Source organism: Lontra canadensis, unplaced genomic scaffold, assembly GCF_010015895.1.
Source record: "Lontra canadensis isolate GAN:19392208 unplaced genomic scaffold, GSC_riverotter_1.0 scaffold191, whole genome shotgun sequence".
Lineage (NCBI taxonomy): Eukaryota > Metazoa > Chordata > Mammalia > Carnivora > Mustelidae > Lontra > Lontra canadensis.
Window position 1 is genome coordinate 572,101 of NW_022631185.1, and position 6,000 is coordinate 578,100.

The following is a 6,000-nucleotide window of genomic DNA, read 5'->3' on the forward strand; positions in this document are numbered from 1 at the left end:
CCAGGACCCTGAGATCATGACCCGAGCCGAAGGCAGAGGCCTAACCCACTGAGCCACCCAGGTGCCCCAAAAGTCTTCTATTTTAAATATTTGCCAATATATTCTTCCAGTCATGGTGTTGTTTTTTTCAATCACTTTTCTTGTGAAAATAATTTTTTAAATTTTAAGGAAGTCAGATTTGTCCATTCTTTCACTGGATATTCTTTTGATCTTGTATATAAGAAATATTTGCTAAAAAAAAAATTTGCCAAATTTAAAGACATAATTTTCCCTTTGTTTCTTTAAGTTTTTTTTTTACTGACGTGTATGTGCCTTTTTTTAGTTAATTTTTGGACATTCCTTAAAAAAAGAAAAAATGGATATCAGGGGCACCTGGCTGGCTCAGTCAGTAGAGCATGTGACTCTTGATCTCGGGGTCCAGAGTTTGGTCCCCACCCTGGACATACAGATTATTTAAAAAAAAACAAAAAAAAACGGATACCCAAGAGCTGCTACCATATTGATTTAAAAGATTATTCCTTCTCCCTTGAATTGGCTTTTGTATCTTCACTGAAGATCTGTCATTTCTCTGTATGTTTATTTCTGGACTTTCTTCTATTGCATTTATCTATTTCCTATATTTTCATGTATTGAATAATTTGGGGTTTTTTTAAAGATTTTATTTATTATTTATTTGATAGAGATCACAAGTAGGCAGAGAGGCAGGCAGAGAGAGATAGATGGAAGCAGGCTCCCTGCCAAGCAGAGAGCCCAATGTGAGGCTTAATCCCAGGACCCTGAGATCATGACCTGAGCTGAAGGCAGAGGCTTAACCCACTGAGCCACCCAGGTGCCCTGAATAATTTTTTTTTTTAATAATGTCTTGAAATCAAGGTCATGTTATTCCTATAGCAGTCTTTTTCAAAGTTGTAGTGGTCATTCTTGGTCCTTCACCTTTTCATATGAATTTTAGAATCCACTTGTCAGATGCATGGATAAAGAAGATGTGGTGTACACACAATCACAATGAAATACTACTCAGCCATTAAAAATGAAATCTTGCCATTTGCAATGATGTGGTTGGAACTAAAGAGTATTACGCTCAGCAAAATAAGTCAGAGAAAGACAATTATGATATGATCTCACTCATGCAGAATTTAAGAAACAAAGCAGAGGCATAGGGGAAGTGAGGAAAAAATAAAACAAGATGAAATCAGAGAGAGACAAACCATAAGAGAGTCTTAATCATAGGAAACAAACAGGGTTGCTGGAGGGGATGACAGTGAGGGGATGGGTAACTGGGTGATGAACATTAAGGAGGGCATGTGATTGGGGCGCCTGGGTGGCTCGGTGGGATGGGCCTCTGCCTTTGGCTCAGGTTGTGATCTCAGGGTCCTGGGATTGAGTCTTGCATCAGACTCTGCTCAGTGGGGAGCCTGCTCCCCACATCCACCTGCTGCTCTGCCTGCTTGTGATCTCCCTCTCTGTCAAAAAATAAATAAAATCTTAAAAAAAAAAAAAAAGGAGGGCATGTGATGTAATGAGCACTAGGTATTCTATAAGACTGATGAATCACTGACCTCTACCTCTGAAACTAATAATACATTATATATTAATTAATTGAATTTAAGTTAAAAATACAAGAAAAAAATAGAATCCACTTGTCAATTTCTATATCACAAAAAAGCCTACAAGGATTCAGATTGCATTTAATCTTCAATTTAGAAGGAATACTGAGTGTCCCAATCCATAAACATGATATGTCTCCTTTTATTTAGGTTTTATTAAAATTTTGATGGGGTGCCTGCGTGGCTCGGTGGGTTAAAGCCTCTGCCTTTGGCTCAGGTCATGATCCCAGGGTCCTGGGGTTGAGCCCCGCATCGGGCTTCTGCTAAGCAGGGAGGTTGCTTCCCTTCCTCTCTCTCTGCCTGCCTCTCTGCCTACTTGTGATCTGTCTGTCAAATAAATAAATACAATCTTTAAAAAAAAATAAATTTTTTTTCACAGTGGGTTTTTTTTTTAAGATTTTATTTTTAAGTCATCTGTACACCCAAAGTGGGGCTTGAATCCACAACCCTGAGATTAGTTTGCTTTTTATAGGCCTCGCATATCTTATATATCTCCAAGTATTTTCTCTTTTGTCTGATGATGTTATAAGTGGTAAATTTTACATCAAATTTCAATTTGCCAATTGTTTGGTGTTACACTGGAAGAGATATTAAACTAAGGATAGAAGCAATCCTCTTCAATCTTATAAATGAGGTCTACAAAGAAATGCTTACAAGTATTATGCCTTAACATCCATTATTAAAATTTTCCATGATATTAAAACAAAGGGAAGATAGCTCCTCCTTTCTCTTATTCAGTTATCCTGGAGTTCCAGTTTCATTCAGTAAGGCAAGACGATGGATATGTAACAGTTGGCAAAGAAGAAATAAACCACCTAAAATATTTCCCGTGTTGTCTTCACTTCGAGTCCAAATGTAGATACCAGTTTACCACCTCCACCCACCCCAAACTCCTGACTTCATCACCCATTCGCTGTTCTTCTTTTCTTAGGACCCATCACCTTCTATTACGCTATGCAACTTAATATAAGTTATGAATTGCATATTGCCTTTTCCATCAACTATGGAGTAAGTTCCAGGAGGGATTTTTTTTTTTTTACATTTTTGCATTATATATTCCATGTTCCTAGAAATGTGCCTGAAACACATGAGGTATATAATTGATGTGGTCTTTTTAAAAGATTTATTTATTTTAGAGAGAGAGCAGTGGGGAGGGGCTGAGGGAGAAAAAGAAACCTAAGCAGACTCTATGCTCAGCTCAGAGCCCAATGCAGGGCTTAATGTCATGACCCCCAGATCATGACCTGAGAGTCAGAGGCTTAACTAAGGACACCACCCTGGCGCCCCGCAGCCATAATTGATGTTTTAAAATGTTGAACAAAATGACAAAGCACATTTAACATTTATTTGCCCAGCTCTGGATATACTTTTTAACTTCACCCACAGTGTCTTTTCCTTCAGTTTCACTAACCTCAGTGTTTTCAGGAATGGCAAAAAACTTTCAAATCTTCTGAAAAGCCCCAATAGGCATTTGATTGGCTTCCGTCACTCACTTATTAGATCTCAGATTCCTTTCCTTAACATTCTTTTGGGATTTTGATTATTTCAAAAGCAAGTACTTTTTTTTTTTTTTTTAATTTTTTTTTTTTAAGATTTTATTTATTTATTTGCCAGAGAGAGAGAGAGAGAGAGAGCGAGCACAGGCAGACAGAATGGCAGGCAGAGGCAGAGGGAGAAGCAGGCTCCCTGATGAGCAAGGAGCCTGATGTGGGACTCGATCCCAGGACTCTGGGATCATGACCTGAGCCGAAGGCAGCTGCTTAACCAACTGAGCCACCCAGGCGTCCCGCAAGTACTTTTTAATAGCTTTCATTGGTTTGCTCGGTCTGAAATGTTTTCCAGTTAATCTCTACTCCCCATGCAGACACTGTCACTGCACTTATAGGTGAAATGATAATCATTTCCCAGCAAGCAGATGAGATCCTGGAATTCCAGAATTTTGTCTCAGTGTATACATCCCCCTTGCACAGATGCTGCCATGGCCATCCCTGTCCTCAGAGCAAACAGTTTGGGAAGGAGCTCTTTTCAGGTGTCTGATTCTCTGCCTCTTATTCTGCTCCTTCCCCAGCTGTGTTCTCCCTCTCAAATAAATAAATGTTTTAGTGATGAGATCACATTTACCTTTATTTTTATGTACTAATGGTACAAACATTTAAGTGCCATATATTTAAAAGTTTCTTTTTTTCAGATTTATTTATTTATTTTAGAGAGAGAGCACGGGCAGGGAGGGGCGGAGGGAGAGGGAGAGTGGGAGTCTTAAGCAGACTTTGTGCTGAGTGCAGGGCCCAAGGTGGAACTTGATCTCATGATCCTGAGATCACTACCTGAGCTGAAATCGAGTCAGACGTTTAACCAACTGCACCACCCAGGCAACCCAATAAATGTTTAACAAGTTGATAATGCATATTTATCAGTAAAAATATATCCATATACATATGTGTGTGGTTTGTTTTAGATGCTTCTTGTTCTGTGTCCCTGACTTTTCCCTGCGTGTGTGTGTGTGTGTGTGTGTGTGTTCATGTTCATTCTGGACCATAGTTTTTTTTACTTAAGAATATATTCTGGAAGAAAGTCCAGTCAGTTGTGCTATAATGGAATATATGTGTTCCTGAAAACCATCAAGCTATGCAAAATCCAAAATAAAAATCACAGGGCTTGGGTGCCTGGGTGGCTCAGTGGGAGCTCTGTTAAATAAATAATAAATAAATAAATAATAAAATATTTTTTAAAAAGGTTTTATTTATTTGACAGACAGAGATCACAGGTAGGCAGAGAGGCAGGCAGAGAGAGGTTGGGGAAGCAGGCTCCCCGCTGAGCATAGAGCCCAATGCAGGGCTCGATCCCAGGACCCTGGGATCATGACCTGAACCGAAGGCAGAGGCTTTAACCCACTGAGCCACCCAGGCACCCCCAAATAAATAAAATCTTAAAAAAAAAATCCAGGGCTTATTGAGATTCTCAAAATGTAATCAGTAAAACATAAAAAAGAAGATAGAATCCTAACAAATGCCATAGCACAGTTTTACACATTTAAAGTTTGAGAAACACATAAATACTGTAATAAATACAGGATTTTAGCCTGAAATTTGTAGAAGTGGGTGTCAGAGAGTTGCAGTTGTGAGTTATTTTATGAAGTAATGGAAGTTTACTTAAAATCAGTTGCCTAAAATTTACCCACAAGAAATGAATGGGCTTGGCTCATAACACATGGTGAATTGGCGTAGCCAGTAGATATTTGACTTGTCCTTATGTGTTGCCAGTGGCTTGAGTGGGAGTTCTGAGGAACTAGGATAATGGAGCTGTTATGAACCAAGATGATGACTACTGGAGACAGCAAATTCAAGCCCATCTGGACATGCTGAATAGGTGAATAGAGGTATGTGTCAGTTCCTGGAGGAAGTGTGATGTATAAGTTTTGGAGTCCTAAGTACAGAGAGAATTATCAGAGACAAGCCTGGTTGAGGTTCCATTGCAGTGCATGTACATAGAAGAGAAGTGAGATCAGAGACCTGAGCCTCACTTGGCGCTCTCTTTTGTGTTCACCTTTGTGCTCCTCCTAGTCCTCCTATCCTGTCTTCCTTGCCCTTTTCTGGCTGCTTGATCTCCTTCCACCTCAGCAAGCTTTTTTTCATCTCTTTTTGGCACTTTCTCTACCGTTGTGTTGGATTGTTTTAACCTGGCTCTCCGCACGAGTGAGTGGTCCTAGTGTCTCCCAGTGTCAACTCTGTTATCCCCTGCACAAATGGCTCCCCACACCCAGAATACAGAAAGGAGCTCTTTCCCCCTCCTTTCAGTTTAGACATGTACACAGCTCCTTTATCAATTTAATTTTTGTCCCCTCTAATCCTCCCTGCCCTCTTCCTCAGTTTTATTGGTACATGTAGAGCAACAGGAGAACAGGAAGCATACATTTTGTTAGTAGGTCACTGGCCGTAGTGGTGAGTTGTGCCATCATCATTTCGTAAAAGTAATTGAGTATATTTCAGGATATGGAGTAAGAAATATGCTATGGATAAAACAGTATGGCTCACTGGGTTGGATGCAGTCACCGGTAATTGAAGCAGGAAAGCTATTTTCTGAGGAAACCGGAGCCTGGCTTACCCTTGTCCACCTGCTTCTGAGTGGCCAACATCCATTCCTGCTCTGTTTTCATTGCCATGATCCTATCCGGAGTCTTCTTTCCTGCCCCTGACCTAAAATTCTGAAACTAGCAAAACTGACAGCAAAGTTTCGGGGTACATGCATTTGAAAAGCATGTTTATCAGCTTCCAGCTACGGAGCGAACGCGTTTTGTAGAGTAACGATGGAATGATGTGTCCATTTGAATCTGTGTCCTTTCGAGGCCATCTGAAATAATACCTTTGGCCTCTGAAGCAACCTGGCTTCGTGGAGT